The sequence below is a fragment of the Rousettus aegyptiacus genome, unplaced genomic scaffold (assembly GCF_014176215.1).
Source record: "Rousettus aegyptiacus isolate mRouAeg1 unplaced genomic scaffold, mRouAeg1.p scaffold_m13_p_4, whole genome shotgun sequence".
Lineage (NCBI taxonomy): Eukaryota > Metazoa > Chordata > Mammalia > Chiroptera > Pteropodidae > Rousettus > Rousettus aegyptiacus.
Genome location: NW_023416307.1, coordinates 112884259 through 112908466, shown reverse-complemented (window position 1 = coordinate 112908466; position 24208 = coordinate 112884259). Strand labels below are relative to the sequence as shown.

Here is a 24208-nt window from a genome sequence, read left to right as displayed (position 1 = left end):
GACAAGATCTTTTTTAGCACATTACAGAGGCCTGGAGGGGCTTTCTGCATAAAAGACAAAGCCAAGCACTGTTAATGCAAAGTATAGTAACTCAGTGTTTTGAGAAACACAGCCAAACATATTTGAATATGAGGCCATTGGGCCAAGAAACCTTGGTGTCTAGAGCTGAGAGCAAAATTGGCAGTTGAGATCTCATTATTAGAATATTTCTTGCTACATTGTGGCCACTTGGCCTAGCCTGTCTCAATCTTACAAAGATTCATGTGCATGTTCCAGAAAACATTTAGGATAGACTCTTTCATATCATTCATGTGGTGGTAAAACATAAGTCATGAGAGGCCAGATATGCAGTCTTTGCTGGGCCACTGTGTAACATAACTTAACGTTAACCCTTCTTACACTCAGTTTGTTCATCTGAACATGCCATAGAAAGAGCATCTATCCCCATCAAATTGCTGTGAAAAACAAGTGAGCTATATATGTAAAATGCTTGGCACAGTGCCTGTAACAATAAGTGTTCAATACATCTTAACTATGGTTATTATTATCTGTTTTATCTGATAGTTCCAGTATAGAGCACACTCATGAACTCTGCATCAACTTTGTCAAATAGACATTCTAATGAAAAAAGAATGCAACATGATAATTGTTTTACACTCTACCATGCTAAAAGTCTAAGGCCCCAAGATAAATTAAAAAACTAGGGTCCATGCCATGCTGAACATTATGGAGGAAAAATCTAAAAGGAAACAAAGGAAAACAATTAAAGCAAGAGATAGCAAGAGATCTGATAGTCATGCTAAGAAAATCACAATTCAGACAACTTACCTTTAAGAAGTATGACAATTTTAATGTCCTTGGGGTGCTATCTGGAGTTCAGAAAGAATCTTTTACTGGAATAAGATTTAAGAGGCCTTACAAAGATTTTACCTTCAAAAGGTAGCACTGAAAGAACGAGATGAGACTCTAGTCACAGAGTTTGGTTTCTCACTTCCACCAACCCACACACATTCACACGTATTTCAGGTAATTCAGGAAGCTGTTCAGGAAGCCTCCTCATTATATTTTTAAAAGCTCGCTTTCCATCATTAAAAAGGCACACATTTCTAATAGGTAAACATCCTTCAGTTGAACAAACTCGAAGCATGACTATTCCTAAGTAAAGTTGCCTTCATTTTCCAAAACTCTTGGGCACACTTAAACCAACGTGTGAAATTCCATGAACTCCAGGCAAGGGGTGGGGTTAGGGGGGTGCTAAAGTGCTTAAGCTTACAACAGTGAGACCCAGTGAAAGACAGATTAACTGACTAACCTACAGACCAGCAAAATTTTAATGTGTAATAGCAAATTATTTTTAATAAAGAGCCAATCAAAAATTTACTAGAATATGAAGGAGACTTTAAGAGACCACTTTATACAGCCTGCCTGGCGAGTAAGACCTTCTGAAAGTGCATTTCCACCTAAATGTAATGTTTCAGTGATCCCTAACAAAATTATATCCACATAATGGCTGAAGACACTTCTTACCCATCATACAAACTACAGAAGTTTCCCAAGTGCCACCGGGTTCTCGGAAAGCCTCACAGTTCAACATTTCAAGTTGATTAACAGAACAACCCAAACGTCCAATTAAATTTTGTCTGGCTAAAGTCTGATGTAAAACATGAAAAAATTAGACATGTTGGTATTGTTCAAATAGTGTTTTTTTTTTAAGTTAGCTCTAGTGAGAAAAATTAATATACCATTTCAATCTTGGCTGATATTTATCCCTACAGTTGACACAACTGTTTTATTTTAAATGGCTTATAAAATGTGACCAGAATGGCCTTAAAATCAATTTAATAACTAATCTGCACTCTCTGGTGCATGGGAAAAACAATGTCCAAAAATATCTGAAGAGAAACCATCAAAAACAAGTAAATCTCATTCAAGGGTGCCATCTAGTGGGAAAAGGTGGCTGGAATGTTGCTAAGCGACACTTGCATGGCATACTTAAAACCCTAGAATCTTGGAGTTCGGAAAAAACTTAGTTCAGTGTTCCCCAAAATACGTTCCTTGCTAACAGGGTTCTGTCATCAGATACAGTTAAGACAAGCTGGGTGAAACACAGTGGAAAATATGTCTTTACTACAGAATATTTCACAGCCTAGAATATGCTCACACATGTTGCAAACCTCCAGAGGGGGATGTGGCATTTCTCACGTCAGGGCCACTCTTTATTTATGGGTGCGTGCCTCTGAACTCCTCACGGAGCACTAGAGTTTCTCAAAACAATGTTTAGGAAATGCTGATCTAATCCAACTCCTGCTTCCACATTTACCAATGAGGTCTCCAGCAATTTAAGTAACTTGTTCTGCTTCCCAATACAGCCTGTAGCCCTTCGAGCCCCAGCAGGTCTGTCTTTGTAACCTGAGGAGTGAGTGGAAGTGACCTGAGGAAGGTCCACTACAGGGGATTTTCCTTTGTCTCTCTTCTCTAGCATTAAAATTATATTTTGGAAGGTCTGGGGGCTTCATTTTTAGTGCCCATTAAGCTAGAAAGACATCTTCTTGCATTTAGAATATTGATTAAAAACTTAAAATAATACTTCTCTTTCAAGTTCTGATGGTTATTATTCTTGTAATCTGGCTACAAATTGATCTTAATGTTACATGATAACATGGGTGGTTGTTCATCTATATAAATTTTATTTTAAAGTTATATTTTTGCAGAAGCGCAATTTAAGTGTATGTAAAAGTTATTTCTGATGCCTCCCTTACATGTTCCCTTTGAGTGTATACCTAAAGGACAACTGCAATACCAAATAGTTATTATGCAGATAAAAAAATCAAAGGATTATGGCTAAAATAGTAAGTTTAAAGAAAAGCAGGTCTTCATACTTCCCCTACCTCCCCCAACTACAGCAAATATTATATCAGATAATAACAATGGAATTTCAAAAGCAATTTCTAAGGCTATTACTACAAATTATCCTGAAAAACTAAAATATATTTTCATTTGGTTGTGTTTAGGGGCACCCTGAGGAACCTATGAAGCACTAACCACATAGTTCCTTCCAAAGAACTTTGTTCAGGTGGTACTGGCTAAGTGATTCCAGGCTCCACATCTTCTAGGGACAGCCAGATCCACAGCCAAGTCTATTGACACCTGTTTCAGTGTTTGTCACTACTGTACCTTCTAAGTTGGTTACACTAAGAACAAATTTCATGTTCACAAACTCTGGCAGCAGAGCCAACACCCTTCTCTCAAGACTGAAAAATGGGACAGTAATGACTTAAATGAAGATTAAAGAAAAAAGATAAGTAATAAAGTAACTCGTTTGGTACTTTTTAATTACTTTTGATGGCTATATTATTCTGTCACTGCTAGTTTCATATGTGGAATTTTTAAGTTTTATCTTATTTAAATAAATTTTCCCTTATTTAAAAAAACCTTAAGTTTTCTCTTGTTAAAAAAGAGGGGTGTGAATTACTTTCACTATCTTTGGGCACAAAAACTTTTTCTATAGTAAGAATTCTCTCCAAAGGTTAGATTCCAGAAGTAGAATTACAGAATCAAAGGTTAAGACTCATTTCTATTGATGAACTTTTTCCAAATGTGGTTGTCCCAATTTACACCAAATATAAGACTTATCTCTCAATTATAAATGGGAAGCTCAAGAGATAATGCAGGTGTGCACACCACTCTCAGTGTAGTCCAGGTCAAACTCACAGAGCAATTGGAAGGCTCTGGAAATGTGAAGACTAATGTAAAGAACCCATTCCCATATGCAAGATGCAAATTCTAAAGATTCCTAAAACTCTAAAACCATAAGTTTTCAAAGGATTTGTACTTCCATTGAGTGAAAAAAAAAAAAAAGCTTTTAATTAGGATCCCCAATTTCAAAGTACTAACAAGAGATTTAACACCTACATATAGGATTAGTATTTAAATTAGATTAACAGAGATCCAAGTACAAAGTGGTAATCAGACAAAAGTACCATCAGCTAGGTTGGATGAGTTGAGAGAGTTTAAAATTGGTACCTTGGCCAAGTTAGCTAATTTCTCTGAGCCTCAGTTTCCTCACTAAAATGTGAGATAATAATGGTATCTGCCTTAAAATATTAAATAATTGTACATAGCTCTCAAATTAAGTAAAATATGTATAATGAACCTGTTTTCTAATATCTGTTAAATATTGAAAAAGTGTAGTTTAATCACTAATGTGAAAAAAATTAAAAGCATATTTTAACTGATTCTGGTTAAAAATTACCATACCAATTAAGAGATGTATAAAATATAACTTTATATTTGGTGTACAACTATATAATGTTTTATCTCTATAACTGAATATCAATGTAGCCTACAAATTCCTAATCCCAACCCCTAGTGGAGAATAAAGGTACAGATGACTTAACCTTAGCAATTAAAACTAACTCAGAAACCACTGGTAACACATCGGTCTTTTAAGTTTCTCTTCTTTCCCCTTCTTCTCAAGTACCTCTATCTACCTGACACTGGGAAAGCAGTCTTTGGGCATACTTGTTATCTACAGGTAGTGTCAGAGTAGCTGGTGCCACCTGGATTTGGGTGTTGACCTCGGCATTGACAGATGATAGTAGCCCCTGCCATAAACTCCAAGGTTCACACACTCTGAGGTCTTCTTGTGCCCGTCCCTGGTCTCTTCAGTCTTCCAACCCTCTCAGCATCTCCCACAGCTCCCCTTGAGGGCTCAGGACCTCTCAGCTGCTTTTCCTGTACCACACTGGAGCTTGGGTCCTATGCGGCTGTCCTCGGCTACTACCACTTCTTCACTTAAGAGGCCAGTTGAATGTGCATCCTCTAGTCTCCCCCAGTTAACCTGGGAAGCAATCTCAGTTCCCCCACTGCTCTAGATCCTTCTGAATTATCTTGGGAGATTTCTATATTGGAGGAGACCATATCTAATTCTCCCTTCCTTCACGTGAAATGGAGCAGGTACAGGGGGTTTCTACCCAGTCACCACTTGTTTTCCAACTCCAACTACATCACCTTTGAAAAAGTGGGTGAATATGCTTAAATACTTAATAGTTGTATGCCTTTGAAAAGTGCTTAATTAACCAGTTTCCATATCTGTAAAATAGGGATAATTATCTATCACAAAGGACACTATACGGATTAAATGAGATGATACACATAAAACCTCTGGAACTAAGCAAATGTAACCCACCTCTACCCCTTATAGATTTTTCCTTCTAGATGACCTACTGGTCACTGCATTCGTATGTACAAAGTGTACTTGTTTCAACAATAAATTCCATTCTCCCTGATCTAACACTCTGAAAATTCATTGCAAACATGTGCCCCAAGTTTCTGCCCACATAAACTGGCAAAACCTTGCAATTCTTTTGGCATATACTTACTATAACTTCATGCATCATCATTTAAGATCTTCAATAGGCATAGCAAGCTTGATAACCACCTGAAGTTTAGCTGACTTAAATTAAATCAAATAGCTTCATCCTTAACAGCCCAATCCCAAGGTTCTATTTCCTACTCTGAGTATTTCTTGCAACTCATTTAGATTTTCGCTCTAAGTTTCAAAAATCAAAACATTTTAGGAAATCAGCTAACTAAGAGACCATTTTCCAAGACATCATGTTCAAGGAAAAATTAATGTGGCGATGATTTAAGAACTAGAATCAAAACAGATGATTCGGCATTTTACTTTTCAGCCATTGCCTTATGAGTATAGACTTCACCCCATCATCAACTCTTGTCATATCTTCCTTTTTAAATCTGATTGCATCACATAAAGAAGCTTAGCATCTTTGACTACAAAAATGGAAAATGAGCTACAAGAGACTTAAAATAATTTCCAGCAAGTCAGTAATTACAGAGGTCCATCTTACCTTCCAAATTCCCATCAAGATTTTTTTTTAATTGGAGACATCGTGTTAAGGTAACAACCACTTCAGCTCACACTGAAGATACATAATTAGACATCCTCAGAGAAGCCCTCTCTGTTCTGAATGCCTTCTTATACTTTTAGATCAGCAGCTCTGAGTAATTTTCAGAAGACAATCCTTTCTTTCCTTATATTAAGCCAGATATAGAAGCTTAACGGGCGGAAAGGGCAGCCAAACCACTATGGATAAACAGGACCAGGGGCCCAGATGCCTTGTCCAGCTAGGTATCACTCCATGGCAAGCCTCACAGAACCCTAGGATCCTTCAGTGCCACTTTAAAAGCCACTGCATCAGATGATCTAAACCAGAGGTCAGCAAATGTTTTCTGAAAAGAGCCAGATAACATGCATTTTCAGCTTTGTGGGACATATGGTCTCTGTTGTAACTACTCAACTTTGCTGTTGCAACATGAAAGCAGCCAGAGACAATATGTCACCAAATGGGTATGCCAGTCCTCCAATAAACTTTATCTAATAAAACAAGTGACCACCTAGATTTGGCCCATGGGCTGTAGTTTGCTGACCCTGAATTAACTAGTGACATACCTTTTTACTATCTCTTAGTTCACATAATACTCAAGTGGGACAAAAAATATATCAAAGAAAGTGCCAGACATTCTACTTTGTACATCTTGAACTCTGATTTACTTTTATTTTACCCACAATATTCACCAACATCATTAAAATATGAAAACTGCATTTCATTCATTTACCAGAGGGCTGTTTAGGACCTTAAAACTATGTTTTATTCTATAAATCATGATCATCTGAAATGTAATCTTTCACACACAGTGAATTTTAATTCTTAGAAGATGCATATTTACTCCAATTCTACAGATCGATTCCCCTCCTTTCAAAAAATTATATTTCATAAGTTTCACATAAAATTAGGTTTTGCCCTTCCTCTCTCATGTGTAAATAGCTGATACTGTGAAAAACAGGGCAGAGTCAAAGAGTTTCATTATAAGAAGCATTAAACCAGAGTAGCCTGGGATACAACAGGTATAGGGGAAGAAATTTGAGTTTTGGAGTATTTTTATATAAATATACTAGATACTGTTTATGATATTATATTTGTATATTTATATTATGCACTTATGATATGTGATATGAGGTATGATAGGATATGATGATATGAAATGAAATGATATGTGATACTGAACACCATTCTAACAATCAGCAGAACTCCTGCCCTACGGAGTAATGGAAGCAGGTGTGCCAGAAGCTATATTTGTTCCGTGTGGTCATGGAACAGCAAGCCAGGCCTGACTGAAGTGAGGATGGAAACTGATCCAAGCTAGGCCCTCTCTCAGGTTCCAAATGGATCTATACAAGAGCTTTGTGTTAGCTGATTTTACCCCATAGACTGAGATGCAGCACAGGTGAACTACTACTCAGAGAAGCTAGAACATTCTGGCAGTTCTGGGATTCCTATCTCCAGCCCTTCCTCAAGGTCAGCAGTATCCAGCACGTGGATTCCACAAGCTGCCCTTTCAGTAAAGACTCCTTTTCTAATTGCACGAACTCGGGCTTCTTGCATCCAGAGTCTTAATATCCACATACACTTCCCTGCTCCAATTCTCATTCCCTTTTCCCAGCCATATCTCCTATTCTTCTCCAGAAAGCAAGCAAATTTGTTCCATCACTCTGTTCCATCTACAACTGGAGAAAGCAAGCTCTATAAGAATGTTGTGGGGAACCCTCTGGAAACTACTCCACTCCCATAAGTTTTGGGACTCTCTGCCACTGCCAAACACTTTCTTATGGGAAGCAGATGAGAATAACATACTTTCCATAAAAGTTTAGTGAATAGTCTACCAAATAAGGTAAAAGAAGATTGAATGAGATATCACTAAGGGTCCTTACTTTCTACACCAAATGAAACAATTAAAAAACTGGAAAACATCACCCCCATACCTCACCCACAGAATGGCAACCTACGATAGCTCCCAGGACCTTGGCTATAACCTCAGGCAGCCCTCTGCCATGGCTCTGTAGCTGTGTGAGCCAGGCCAGCTCTGGAGCCAAGCACTGCTCACACATTTGAAGCAACCTTCCTCTAGGCAGACAAAGGTGGCAGACCCAGAGTTTGGCTCTGGTCCTCAGTCTGCATTATTAAACACTATGCTCTACCTCTTCCCCCTCTGATCTCTTCACCTGCCTCCACCCCTGTCCAGTCCACTTCACACCCTACTCCAGATCAATCTTCCTTAGGGACAGCTTTATTACGATCACTTCCTTGCTCAAATCCAGCAGCAGCATCCTGTTCCCAGGACTACTGCAGAATGCCAATATGATTATGTCCCATCCTTTCATAAAACCCTTCAGTGGTTTCCTAAAGCTTTAGGAAGAAGTCTTGACTGTTCACCATGGTCTACCATATATCACGAAACATCTCTCCAATGCTCCTCTTCGGCCTCACGAAACCCTCTCTCCATGTTGTCCACTCTGGTATAGGTATTCTAGACCTGTGCTGGCCAATATGGTGCCACTAGCAAGGTGCGGCTAATTATTGTAGTCCCTTGGTTACAAAGCCCACATTTCAAGTGCTCAGAGTCCCATGTAACTATGGCTAGTATATTGGACAGCACAGCTCTACACTTTCCTTGGTTCTTACTATGGTCCCCACTCTCTACCATCTCCAGCCTTTAAGAAACCACATGAAGTGGTTTCTTAAAGGCTGGAGATGGTAGAGAGCCGTGTCCCCACCCTTCCCTTTCCTACCTTCTCCTTGAATTCCTTTGGATCCTTCAAGTCTCAGCTTACATACCACTGATCCTGGGAAAGCCTTCTTTGCCCCTAGGTTAAGCTAGTCTGTTAACCACTCCAAGGCATATTCGATGATTAAAATAATTTAACTATAGACAATCTGTTGTTTCCCATCAGCATTATCTTATGAACAGGTTTATCTACAGTGCTTGGTAGGCAGTTGATAAAGGCTCTTTTTAATCTGCCCCCCTTCAAAAGCCACTTCATACTGGGTTTCCCAGCACTTAGTGAAAATTGTTTGTTCTTTGCATCTTTCATAGACTATGTTTGACATCACTACTCTTCTAGTGTGTGTCTCTGCCTCTTGCCCCTGATGTATGACTGAAAGGGCAGGGGCCACATCATCCCAGCACCTAGCACCATGTCTGGCACACATCGTGCACTCAGTGAATGTGAGGTGGTGGGGAGCTATTGAATCTCAGACAGAATCTCAGACTGAGCCATCAACAAGTGACCATTTGCTGAACTGGCATGATTAATAAGGATGATGGCAGGATAGGAACTTCAAAAGAAAATTATCCAAATAACAACAAATTAAATAGGCTGTTAGGAAACCTGAAGAAGTTCTCCAGCATATTTTGGCAAAATGACCCTTTTTAAAAAATGCTAATACAAAGGACAAACATTGAGTGGCAGATATTATTACATCATGCTAGCTGTCAATTTTATCAGAAACATTTTGCCCAAATGAAATTTGAATTTCATATTTTATTCTTCCTAAAAATTAGTGCATAGTTACATTCTTGTCCACATTTTGTTAAAAGTAAGGTTTGAAAACTTATTTCATACCATTTAATTTCATTTGCACGATGAACATCCCATCTAAACTTACTAACTTTACTCTCATTATTTATACAAATTTTGGTCATCAGTTTTGGTCCCAATTTGATCCCAATATGAATACCCTCACTTAAGTGGGGATATAGTTTAATTGTCCATAACAAATTAACATTCCAAAAATTGTCATTTCATTGGTCTCGCATTTGTGCTACAGTAGATGTCTCTCAGTCACACGCTAATTTCCCTAAAACCGAATTGCCCTCTTACTACCCATATGGAGACTGACCAGAGAAGGCATTTCAGAACAAGAAGATACACAGTAACAAAAGAAATACAACAATACTAACCCATTTCCATTTATTTTATACTTTTTCAGGTGGAAGAGCCTTTGACCTTTCACTCTCAAGATTATGTAATTTACAAGACAATAATTTGAGTTCAAAGTGATTTTTATTTTTAGTCTATTCAAACAGCTTTTGATTTTCTCATTGACTCACAAATGCAATATAAGAGATTTACAATACACACACACACACACACACACATACATATATACATTCTAGCCCCCTGCACACTCATAGAAAGTAAAATTTTGAGAAATTTTAAGTAACAAGAATAATACATAATTTTTTGTTTGTAATGCACAAACTTCTAATTGGTCATATTATATTACCTAACTAGTATAAGTGACTTGACTTTCCCACTTAATTCAATGCAAGTTTAATTATTTTTAAATTTCAATCGAACATTGAAAGATCAAATCGGATAAGCTGGAAATTTGGCAAACTTTACTCTCACAGTCTAATAAAACAGGCTGAGGGAAACATATTGCTTTCAAAGTTCTAATTTTTCATCGGCCTTCTCCTTGACCTTTCCACACTATACTCACCTGACATCTTCATGGCAGTAAGGAATGTGAACTTTAACCTACTGTATGGCTTCTCCAAATCTGGTTATTTAATGTGATGCCATTCCTACTTTCTAGTTACACCTGGCTGGGATGACATTAAAGATGTAAACAAGAAGCTAAATTATAAAAGGTTTTAAAAATTTCAGAATCCACCATTAGAGAAAAAACAAATGTCATAAATACTAGTACTTTGGCTACCATTATAAACATGTAAGTTCCAAACAGCTTGAATAAAATTCTGTTACACGTTCAGATGTAAGAAGGGGTATCTGAAAGAATTGAGAATTCTCAGGCTAAAAAGAAGTGAAGCCAAGTTAACATTCTGAAGCATGAGATCCTTCCTGGTCCTGATTTCAAATTCTTCACAAGCTTTATTTCACCAGTATCAAAACCCAAAGGAGCTATCTCAACACAATGGCACCACAATTAGCTAGAAGTCCTATCTTAGATGATCCAAGTTCTACACATTAAGACATACTCAATTTACTTTTAAGTGAGTCTCCTCAGACTCTAGCTACTTTATATAATTCTAATAAACTTAGTAATCTGATTCCCAGTCTGGGACGATTTGGAGTAAAAGGCTGAAATGTGAAAGAAGTGCTAGAGACATCAATATTGTCAACAGTGATGGGTGATCTCTAACAGCACAGGAGAAATCAGAGGGGAAAAAAGTAGACATTAGAAGGAAATAATCTGAGACCACTTAGGAGAAAAGCAACTAACCCTATATTCCCAACACCATCTAAAGGCACCCACCCCATTCACTGAAAAGAATAATAGACACTACTAATCTTGACCAGAGCTCTGAAGAAAAGACTCCAATCTGCTCAGGACACAATCTGTATAAGAAAGACAGGAAGTATTCAAAAAGCTGTAATCTTTAAAGGTTTGCCTCAAAGTGGTTAATCATTTTTGAAAGTGTTGACATGTAGAGAGCAAGGTTCTGGTCACTTGGGGAATTGTCTTATAAGGAAAGCTCCTTTCTCCCACACCATCGATTGATGAAGCACTGAATATGGACACTCAACATTGGAAGCCATTTCAAGGGTGGCATTCCAAAGTCAGCTGTAACAACAAACAGCAGATGTCCTAAAGAGGCACAGATATCTCCTCCCCACACCCAAACTGTTTGAGGGGGAAAAAATAAACCAAAAAAATGTGTGACCAGATAAGTAAATTATCAATGACTTGAAAAAAAATTCCAAGTTCCCAACGAGAGCACAAGAGCACTTAAAAAAAAAAAATTTAAGACAAATCATTTTCATTTTACAAAAAAAGGAATCAAATAAATTTTCCTTGTACAACTGCCAGGCCCCACAGCCAGATCTTCCAACAGGAGATGATCAAACCTAAAGAATTTCCTCAAGAGAGCAGACATTTCCAAGTAGCAAATTTCCATTTTAAAATAAGCACATTTATTGCTATTTTCTCCAGTATAACAATGTAGATAGTTATTAAATATTAAATTCTAGTTTCTAAATTCTATAATGGAGGAAAAACTGTCTATATTCAGGGTGGGGTCGTATAAGGATATGAACTCCCTACCTCCCCACCCACCCCCCCCCCCCCGCCGTTCCCCCATCCCACTCCCTAGCACCAGATTACTAAAATCCAGCAACTTAGAGCAAAACAGGACGGAAACATCTGGCTGAAATGCAACCATTGTGGCCAAACCAAGATGTAGTAAGTATGTTCCCACCATCATGGCAGGCTATTTATGCATTTATTTATAACTTCTTCTTTGCCTCCTTCTAGAAAGACCCTGAGGATCTTGCCTAATGAGCTGCTAAAAGATCAACCCTGTATTTCCTTCACACATTTTCTTCACATCCTGAAAAAGCCTAATGAAAAACCCATACACTCACCCAATTGTCCAGAATACACATAACAACAGCAAGGAGGATGAAACAATCCAGTGGTTCCTATCTTATCCTTACTTTGTCACTACTACAGCATGTAGCAGTAGGGTGACCAACTCCTCCCCATTTGCCCAGCACTTTTCCATGTTTTAAACTGAAAGTGCTATGTCCTGGGACACCCCTTCTGCCAGGTAACTGGTCATCCTACACAGAAACAGTGACATTGACACATCCCTGTGGACAACGCCCAGAGATGTGGTTATGCACAACCCCATGGAAACATAACCAGAGTGGAAATCTGGTAGTCACACTTGGGTTCAAATCCCATTCCCTCCACTTCCCAGCAGTGTGAATTTAACCTCTCAAAGCCTCAGTTTCTACATCTATAAGATAAAGATAACAACAGAACCTTCCTCAGGAAACAATATAAGAATTAAGTGAGATCATGAACCCAAACTAAGCTTTCTTTTATACAAGCTATCTAATTTTGCATTTATTATTTCTATCATCATAATTATAATCATATAACTTAGTTTTAATACATTATTTTCAAATTTCATGACATTAATTACTATTAAGAACAATTTTCCCCCTACACCTTACAAGTTATGCTTATTATTGAGAACCCTAGCACTAACAACAATAAAAATGACAACACCACATACCAAAAAAAAAAAAAAAAACAGGTGAGACCCTTCTTCGCCCAACCAGTCAAAATGACCAATCTGAGCACAATCAAACCCAAGAAAAATAACCCCAGAAATTTACCACTTGAAGGGAAAAGTAGCCTTCCCTGCCCAGTTTTCCCTGTCAGTAATTGCATGCTCTCTTTCCTGCTCTGCCCATTCAGAAGAGCCCTTTGTTATCTGCATCACCAATGCTGTTGCACCTAAACAGGCTGAGTTGAAACAGACATTTTCCCCTCCTCGGTGACCATTCAGTTGCAGTTCCATGTAAAACTGCAGACTATCTCTAGGAAGAAATGGAGGTAAAGTAGAATAATTACAAGAACATCGGCCCAAGTGATAACACATAACAAAGTTGTAGCCTCACATGACCAACACTAAGTTATGTGAACAGCCTTCCAGTCCATGAAGCCAAGTCCTGAAGAGAATGTACATGAGATGTAGTCTCATGTATAAAAGGAGTATTACTGTCCCCATCCTTCCAGCACAACCACCATGTTACCCACCTTTCTTCACTACATCAGTTGACCTTCACCCAGTCCAAGCCAATGAGATTCCTCTGTATATCCTGACTACTATTTGCTAGATTTAATGTTAGTAAACCTCTTAAACTTCTTAAATAATTTCTCCTTCACTTGAGAAGGACAGCAACATACACACAACCATTAGCAATATCTTCAAGATGAAAGTGATATTCAAGAACACCCCTTCTATGGAGGATTTTTTTTTCATGTTCATAAAATGCGGAAATTTAAAAAACCGTACCTTTCTTATGGCTCTCACCAACATACTGACATCAGGGATAATGATTTGTATTGTTTTGCATACCAGAGTAGATGCTCCCAAAGAAGGCCAGATGACAGGGATATAACTAGTCACATGATGTTCTTGTGCAAATTAGAAGAGGAAGTCCCTTTCTCAAGACACTTAACCTCCATCTGCCTGAAAACTGTTGCTACATAGTGATTTTGTTAGAACAAGGAGCTGTGTTGTCACCTTCTGACAAACTGTCAGTATATATATACAAATCTATGATGTCCACAGTAAACATGGCAACCCCAGAAGTGTGCAGTACCCAATCTACACAATTGTACATTGGTTTTGGACAAGGTCCCTTCATCTTCATAGCATCACAGAACTTCAGGTAGACTACTTGTAATTTGCCTTAAAATTGTAAGCACAAGTCAGATTCATATATTGCTTGTATGGATATGTGATTGTATGTGTGTCTACCTATATTACATATTCTTTTTAAAATAAATTTTGCAAAAAAAAAGGAGAAAATTGTCTATGTCATGTCAGATTACTGGCCCAAAGCCATGAGAATAGCTATTCTTGATAGATCAGGCTGAGAAATTTAAAAATATGATCTTTATACAAAGGCAATGTCATAGTGGGAGAAACAGAAAAGGGTGGAATTCCGAAGTCCTGAAACAATCAGTTTATTGCAGGGCAAAAATATTTATCCTTAATTTTCATAACCAAAAATTTTACTAATGGTCATAAAAATAATTGCCCCAGTTCAAAACTTACTTGCTATAGCACAGGAATAGTTAACTAATTTGAGCTTCGTTTTCCTTAAATAGTTTTACACTTAGCTGCCATCGACTTCACCTTACCCACCTTTAGATTCTGGCCTCTAAATGAGACATTAAGAGTTCACAAGGCCCAGGGTAATGAGTTTTCCAGAAAGGGTATTCCAGTTTCCCAAGCAATGGGAAGGCCAGACCACAAGAGCCACAGCTCAAAGAAAGTAGATAATTCAAAAATAAGATTTCGTAAACAAGCAGGTTTTTTATGGCTCTCTCTACTTGCAGAGCACTGACTCAGACACGTTGATTTTCCTCGACCTCTTATATCATCACTACAAGTAACTGTGAGTGTGGCAGGGCCAAGTAAAACAGTTTTCTAAAGAGAGGGAAGCAAACCAGCCAGTTGAAATTCTAATAAGCAGCCTTTTCACTGCTTTAGCTGCATTTTCCCCCTTGTTAATCTCACAACACAGAAGGTTTTCTTAGTTCTATTTTACAGAGGGAGAAGCTGAGTCTCAGAGAGGTCAGACAATTTGCCCAAGGTCACATAGCTATTAATGGTAAGCTATGTCTGGCTCCCAAGCCACTGACCTAGGCAGAGATTTAGGACAGCACTTCTTAAACCTTCATGTGTCTATAGTTTCCTGCAGATCTTGTTACAGTGCAGACTCTGATTCCAGAAGCCAGGGGCAGAGCCTGAGATGTTTCATTTGTAACAAGCTCCCAGAAGATACAGATGACCTGCTTATCTCTGGAGCACACTTTGAGTAGCAAGGCTTTTGACCAGTGATTCTCAAATAGGGACAGTTTTCCACCAAGGACATCTGGCAATAGCTGGAGACATTCTTGATTATTACAATTAGGGGTGGTGATGCCACTGGACTTTTTATGTGGGGGTAAGTGATGTTGCTAAACAATCCTACAACTCACAGGACGGCCCCCCAAACCCAAGCAAAAAATTTTCCAGCCCAGAATGTCAACAGTGAGAAGTTAAGAAACCCTACCTTACAGGTCCCAGGTTCATTTAAACTTCTTTCAAAGCTGATATAATTTTGCAAACTTGCACTGGAGTCAAAGGTAGCTCTATTCTCCTTAAAACCCAATAGAAAATTTGATGCCATGCAACCGATAACTCGAGTAAGATAAAGTTTCATTTCCTCACAAATATTCCACCATTATACTGAAGAAAATCAAATCAGTTGATTACAAGAAGGGTTTGACAAACTGCGCATAGTTTCTATAAGGTCTTTGTTTCTTTACACTGGAGGTCACAATTGAAAAGGCAAAGGATGAGATTATTTTTAGATGCAAATTTTATAATTTCCTGTTCTGGCAGCTCTAATATTTACCCTGTTGACAAGGATCACATAAAACCATCTTTTCTTATTCAGCATTAGCTATTGCTCCCTACCACCACCAATATCATGCTAGGATACTGCAGTGCTTCACACCCAGCATCTGCTCAATTCCTAAAATTCAGTAAAGAAACCAGTCATTCATCTGAATCTTTAATGTTCATAGTACCAAAAAACTAGTTCAATCTGAATATTTTTCACTGAAATAACCATGCTGTATTATAGCATTACGAGAATCTTCAAATGTCACATTGTTTGAGTATAGCATATACTTTAAGAAGACTACATTTGAATATAATTTGAGTAGTAAATTAACGTTGGGTTACAATTAGATAGCTTTGAGGGGGTGGTCTAAAAAACAAACAAACAAACAAAAAAACATCATATATACTAATGTATCAGATTCCCGAGCTATACATGTCCTTCTGCACGTCCTACCTTATCTACCAATGAACTTCTCATCCCTAGGAACCCAGCCCAAAGGTCCCACCTTTATAAAGCTCCCAAGACAAGGCCTCTGTCATCTCAGTGTTCCCTCAAAATATGGAATTTAAAACTCTCCAAAAAATTACTAAGTGACTGAATTAATTAATTAACAAATGAACTCTGTTGTCCTTGACCACTCAGCTTTCTGGGGTCTCCTTCCTCTCTGGATATTTCCTTCCCAGTTTTTTCACTGCCTCCCTTCTTCCTTCTTTGTCCTAAACATAGATATGACCCAGCTCTATCTTTGGGCCATCTTCCCTTTGGGGAGCTCTAAACCTTACCTCTTACAAATGGTTCCAAAATCTACATCTCTAGTCAGTTTTCTGCCCAGATATGCAAACCTATATTTTCAGATGTCAAATTCATCTTCCCCTCCCCAAACCCTGCCTCCCTCATACTGTCATAGGCAATTATCAAACTGAAAACTCCAGCTTCGTTCTAATATTTCTACCCTTTTCATCTTCTACATTCTTAACTGCCATACAGTTAAGAATGGGCTGGTTCCTTTTTCCAGGCATCTCCTTGTGTTCCTTTCCCAGTCTATTCCTAGTCATTGCTTTAATTCTACCTCATGAATAGTCCCCTAGACTTTCAAAACTAGCTCCTAATTGGTGGGAGCTGGATTAAGTAGACAAGCATGGGAGCTAGCTGCGGAGAGAGTATGGGTTGTAACTGTCCCATTAGAAGCCCTCGTGACCCTGAATGCTGCACTAGGCCCCACAACCAGCTCTCCCCCACATACAAAGGAGGTAGTGTGACCTAATGGTTAGGAACACGAGCCCTGAGGCCACCCTAACTGTGACTCCCTATAAGGCTTTGGGCAGGGCAATCCACGTCCCTGTGAACCCAGTTTCTTCATTTGTAACAAGGGGAGATTAATCAACTTCATAACATGCTGAAGAAATTATAGAGTGAAACTGGGATGGCGGAGAGGTCGACGTTGAGTTTGCATAGCTCAGCACAAACACTTGTGCCCAAATAAGTGACCTGCAAAATGCCACAAGGTGAGGTTTGGTTATGAAGAGAGAAATCAGTAGTTATAAAGGGAACATGGACTTGCTTTACAAGAAAACCAACTGATGTAAAGGTAACTGTTGTTCATCCTTCCTCACTTTTTTTCAAAGAAACATGAATAACATTTGCTGAGCCAAGCCTTATGTAAAGTGCTTTGCATAGGTCAATTCATTTGAAACCAAAGAATAAATTCATGCAGGTGGATGAAAAGGTTTTGTAGGAGGCAAAGAAAACTGCTAATTAAAATTATATTGGTCCAGAAGTCTCCTATAAATTTCATTAGCATTCTTAAGTCTCTTTCAAAAACTCAGAACTGCTGTTTGGAGCATAACAACAAAGACAATTAACCCCATTAAACAATGCAGATGAAAACACCAGGGGAAGATAATGAATGAGGTTAAAAATAAAAGAGAAAAGAATCAACATATTAGAAAAAAAGAATAAGATTTTAAATTAAGCCATAATAGAAAGCAGATGAGAAATCTGAATAGAAAAGGAAAGATTTAAAGAAAACAAATCAGAGAAAAGGAAAGGAACTGGGTGGGGAAAAATGACTAGAAGTTGTTTTGACTTTGTACAGAACAGTAGATGACACCACGGTTCTCATTTCTGGGGGCAAGTCCCCTGTGTGGTCTTAGGCAAGGAACTTAGTTGCCCTCATTAGGTAATGAGACAATGTCAGCACCTACAGCTCACACAGTTGCTCCTAAGAGTAACTGAGGACAGCACTCAGCTCCGTGCCCCTACCAAAGAGCCTTTCATTTAAATGGAAGTGGCGGGGACGATGATGATTTATGCTATTAACAGCACCCTGCCAGGACCTCCCAAGATGAGATTCCATGAACCTTTCTCTACTCATGTGCTAACCCTTAGACCCTGCCACAAGATTTCTTGAGTGGCTGCTGTGATTTCAGGAAATATAGCCATTTTAGATCATTCTCCTTGAGTCCTCTAGGCAGGAAGTAGCACGCTTGTGTCTGTATGGCAACAAAACAAGGGGCCAGCATGTAGAGACAACCTCAGCCTAGAAGAAGTAGGGAAAGATAATGAGTTATTCAAAAAGACTTCACATCCTCTGGAGGACCTATGTCATCATACGTCCGGAGTTCCCATTCAGCATAAGCATCCTCAAGTCTCCACTAAAATCCCTCCATCACTCTACAGCTGTTCAAGAGGCATCCGAAGGATTCCCACTAACGTTAGTACGAGGCAGGTTTTTTAGGTGTATCAAGTTTCCAGTATGAAACTGGCAAGGATCCAGTCACTGTGCAACTTTTTGTCTTTTAAAGCAACTAAAGTTTGAGTCCTTACAATGGTCTGAATTTTGGCATGCATCATAAAAGCAGTGCAACAGAGACCTCTGGGAGGAACACCACCAGGTATCATGAAGGTACAGTGGAATATCTACACAAAGTGTTACTTATACTGTCCAAGGCACAATCAAGTTTTGGCTCTACCTATATGGACTCTGCCAGAATGACAAAAATTTCCTCCGCCTTTTAAAAGAAAATCACCTTGAAATGCATTTCTATTTGTTTGTTGATGGAAAAAGCAAAGCTTTAAAGATCATTTGTCTAAACTGGGATTAATTTTCAACATGCTAAAAAGTGCCTATAGGTGGTGAGAGAACTCTTGATTCCAGGTTCAAATGATTAAATTGAAAGAGGAATGGGGTTTTTTTTTAGCAACTATTTAGAGAAATATGTTTAAACCTGCCAAGAAATATAAAAAGAAAGTGGCACTAATAGACCCAAACAAAGTTAAGGTTAGAGTGGCAGCTAAGCTCCGTAAATAGGTTTCTGACTGGGGGAGGGGCTGTGTGTTTATGAAGCAGTTCCTGGAGATAGGACCACTGGCCCCAGCGTGCGGCACATGAAGAACGCTGAACCTCTGCCGTGCATCTGTGGATTCTCTGCAAGAAGAGAGCTTCCCGCTATTAATAACTTTCAAAAACATGCACTAACTAATTCATGCTGGTAGTCCAAATCCTCCCATCAAACTTCATTAGGTGATCAGCCTGAGTTCAAAGGTATACGCAGGATAAAGAGAAAAACTCAAGTCTAGAGAAAATTTGGAGGAGGGGTAAGAATAGTGAACAAAACCCTACAGTATGAACTTAAAAGTTTTGCAGTCAGGAAAAGAGGGTAAAACTAGAGAACTTGGTTAAGTGAATCGAAAAATGAAGATTTCAGTTGCATAAAATGCCAAGTCTGAGTTCAGATTTTTTAGTATGATATGCATAAATACTTGCTGCTATTTATACAGACAAATATTTGCCTTTACTTGAGATTTAGTGGGACTCTGCCTGAGGCAAGATTTTTTAATAGTAATAATAAAAATATTTAATAGTACTTAGAGCAAAGCATGTGTGGTCATGATGTTTTAAAGGAGAGAAAGAAAAGGTAATTTTGAACATCTGTACCACATTTCCACATGATAAAACCACCTCACTCCAAAATTATTCTGAAGTTTGGCGGTGCCGGAGGTGGGGCACAGTATAGCAGTTCACGTAAAGAAATGTTTATTTAAAAAACAGAAAAGGAGACTCAAAGGCCATTTGGGGAAAGCAGGGATGACAACCTTTATTGTAAAATAAAACTGCCAATTAATAGTGAAAGTCCGGTAGTCAAAAAGTGAGGTTTATGTGTCTTCTTGGATCCACAATTATTACTCTATAAATACTCCTGAGAATCAAAAGTCTTTTATTCTCACAAAATCTCAACTTTCCCAAGTGGTATCTCAGATCAAAACACCACTCCCAACCCCTTTCTTAGATATCTTTTCCAGGGCCTTCCTCAGCCCTACATTTTCTGAGAGGAGAGAAGTAAGGGAGGGTAGTGGAAGGCAGCTTCTCTTGCAATCTCTCCCCCACCCCCACTTCTCTCTCTCACACACACACACACACCCCACACCTCTGTTTTCTTTTAAATCTCAAACCCCCACCTCTCCTCAGCACATCTGTTTCCTAGCTCAATCCCCTGTAGTCAGTTTTTGGGTCAAGAAGTATCATGATATGGGCTTCCCTTCCTCAATAAAACAGAGTTTCGAGCAACTAGGGCTGGGAATCACTGTTTTTGCCATAGCCACAACAAGGATGTGTCAATCATTCTACCCCAGCAGTTCACAACCTGGGTGACTTCATCCCCCATGGGATATTTTGAAATGTCTGAAGACATTTTTGGTTGTCACAAGTGGGGAAAGGAAAAAAAGTACTTCTTGCTTCTAGTGCATGAAGGCCTAGGATGATACTGAACATCCTACAAGGCAGAGGACAACTCCCACAACAAAGAATTATATCGCCCCAAATGTCAACAGTTCCGAGACTGACAAGAGCACCAGAAGAGATCTGACCACTTTAGGGGATGAAGAAAGGGCAGAGGGTGGTGGGAGGACTTTCTCAGTTGTCAGGCCTTGGAGTTGCTTGATTAAGAACACTTTCCACAGGAAAGCCTCACAATCCTATGGCACACCAACAATTACTACAGGTAAATACCTTTTAACATGATTTGTATGTACGGTATATAAACATGGAAAGTTTCTTTTTCTGGCCATTTTCTTCAAAGCAGCTGCAGATTTTTAAAGCACTAAATGTGTAGGCTTAAAAAGAAACAAACATGGGTACTAAAAAAAATAAAAATAAAATAAAATAAAATAAAATAAAAGAGAAAGAAGAGGAGGAAGAGTCGGAAGTCTGTTTTTAATTGTCAAGAATTCTTAAATCTTTTGGAGTTTTAATGGTAATCTCCATTTCTCTGGTACAATATAGGTTAGTGAATACTACACACATAGTCCCTTTTTAATCCACATAGGTTACTTTCCTCATACCTATTACCCCTGAAAGAGCTGCAGACTTTTGTAATAACTGGCAATATTCAATGTACTGTGACCCCGGAGATTAAAATCATGGGTCTAAACACTGTAAAATAAAAATGGGCAGAAATGGCAAAAATATATATATTGTCTCTTCTTTTAAAAAAATTCAAAAGCTATATGGCAAAGTAGTAAGATCTGATACTCTAAATATAACTAACTGTACATAGGTTTTTTATCAAACATCTGGATTCAAAAAACTATTTTCTTATTATCTAAATCATGAGTCACCGCTCTTTTTCTTAAAGGGCCAAGCAGTAAATATTTTAGGCTTTGAAGGCCACAAGGCAAAATAGAAGATATTATATCAGTACTTATATAACCATTTCAAATGTAACCATTTAAAAAGGTAAAAACTACTCTTAGCTCCCAAGGCATTAGGGAAAAAAAGACAGATGGTAGGCCACATTTGGCCCACAGGCTATAATTTGCCAACTCTTGATCTAAATGAGTAGTAAGCCTTTATAATTTTAACTCTTAAGTCTCATTCATTTTCTTTCTTTTTCCTTTTTCCACAAACTACTCATATATAATTATATTTTTCCTTTAGTAAGGAGGGTTGAATTCGTTCTTTATATCCAACTGCTTTAAATGCAACAATATTATATACGAATGCCTTAACCATAATCCACTCTTAGAAATCACCAAGCAACCATTCACATTGCCTTATTTAACACACTACCCAAAACATTTAAGATCCCTTCAACCTATATGCCATACTGGAAACACAAACAAAGCTGCCTCTTTCACATCCAAGCCATGGTGGGTAGAAAAGTAGATTTTGCTTTACCAAATTTTGGACAATTAGAAGAGCAATCAAATGAAAAGAGTAATGAAAAACCTGTTAGTAGGTTTTAAACACAATTTCAATGTCTCACAATTTACATAGAAAGAAACTGAAAATACCCAGCAAAAACTAGATAAAACATAAACTCAGCATTTCTTTGAGGTAATGAAGTAAGATAAAGGAAAAAAAATAGAAAAAGAAGGCTAACTTTGACCAGAAGAAATAGGGAAAGTCCACTCTAATGCTGCCCATTTTTCCTTGTACTCTGCTCACAAAGATGCATTTATTCCCAGGAATTTATGGAGGGCCAAATGTGCCGTGTCATTCTTTGCACTTTAAGCAAGGACTTTCATTTTCACAAGCCACAGATGGGCTGAGGAGACCTGGCCGATGCTGCCTTCTACACGGCACTGTTTAACATTTTCACTGCATGTTGACCTCATATATTTACAGTCCTCAATTCAATATGCCCTGATAAGATGTGGCAAGAAAAAAGTCACCTGAGCTGTTTGTATTTTTTTCCTTTTTGGCACTTACAGAGAAAATATCCCTGAGCAAGAAGTCAGAAGACCATAATTCTGATCCCTGGTTTAAATCCAGTGTGACTCCTAGAGCAATGACCACATGCTCTGAATACTTGTATCAGACACATCACCACTCTGGGCCTCGGCTTCCTCATCTGAAAGGCAGGAAACCACCTCTCATCCTAGAGTACTGTTGGAAGTATTAAATGGCACTTCCAGGAAAATGACTATCCAGACTAACGTTACTGAGAGCTCAGTATACGTTACATGTCCTCACTGTTTAATTTCTCGGAGCCTCAGTTTCCTCATAGGGTTACTGGAAGCATTAGAGGAAATCATTCAAATGGCATGTGTTCTATAAAATACAAAGCCTCCTTCACATATAAGGTATTAATTAATGTTCCCACCCAAGAAGCAGGAGCTTAGTATAACCGAATCATCTCAACTTCCCATTGCTGCAACTTACAAAACACACTGAAGTATCCACAATACAGTTGTTTACCGGAATGTCTGACTACTGAGATTTTTTTTGTGGTGCACTGTTTTACCAAATGATGATGACAATAAATTAGGTCAGTTACCAAAAGAATATTTTTCAAAGAGCAGCCACACCCAAGGTGTGACTGAAGGACAGGGTGATAAGGACAATAATTGGACTCTCCCAGCATGACCCCTGACATTCTTTCCATCCCTGGTGCCTCCCTCATACCCCTCTTCCCTGTCACTTTCTTTTCCCAGTCAGTTCCAAAATACTGTGAGCCTAATGGCTCCCTGTTACTATAAAAAGGAACCAATTACACTCATTAAAATCAATATGGGGTAAAACCTGAACCTTTTCAACTTAGCACTGAGTGTTCAAACTTTAAAAAACATTAAAATTTAAAAATAAGGGGCAATGCTCCTCATGCCGCACTCTGCTCTGCTTGCCTCACACGCCGCTGGCGCCTGCCACAGCCGCCATCCAGCAGCAGGTAGGAAAATGGTGCTAGAGAACAGCAAAGGCTTTGACAAGTACCTGAAGGAAACAGGAGCAGGAATGACTCTGCGGAAAATAGGTGCCATGGCTAACTCAGATTGTGTCGTCACTACTGATGGCAAAAAACTCACCATAAAAACTGAGAGCACGTTGAAAACAACATAGTTTTCACGTAACCTGAGAGAAAAGTTTCAAGAAACTGCAGCTGATGGCAGAAAAACTCAGATTTGTCTGAAACTTTATAAATGATGCATTGGTTCAATGTTAAGAATGGGATGGAAAGGAAAGCACAGTAACAAGAAAATTGGAAGATGAGAAATTAGTGGTGGAATGTGTCATTAACAATGTTGCCTGTACTTAGTAAAAAGTCCATCATCCTTCTGGACGAGAATTAGTTATAAGGATAAACAAGTTCAGTTCAATGAGCAAATTTCCATACTGCATTTTTTTTTCATTATTGTGTTCGATTCTCTTCTACCACAAACATTTTACATGCAACCATTTCCGAGTGTTTAATTAGGACCATCTCTTTGGTTAGTAAATAAATGTGTTTATGCTTAAAAAAAAATAAAATTAAATAAAATAAAGATCAGGCAAATGATGCTAAATAAAAATGAATACATTTCTTATGTCCTCAGAAGGTGAGTAAAAATTATGAAATCCTGCTTTTGGATGCATTGTTAACCAGAGTCCAGAGAGAATGCTTTTCTGTTACGATGCTTCATTGGCATCCA

General features: G+C 38.4%; 1 protein-coding gene and 1 pseudogene across 25 annotated transcripts in view; one reads left to right on the top strand and one right to left on the bottom strand.

The window, feature by feature from the left end:
- The window catches only part of ERC2 (ELKS/RAB6-interacting/CAST family member 2), an 895762-nt gene that overhangs the window by 699823 nt on the left and 171731 nt on the right, over positions 1–24208 (bottom strand). The gene's annotated exons all lie outside the window — the stretch shown is intronic.
- LOC118601596 lies at positions 18702–23835 on the top strand (annotated as a pseudogene).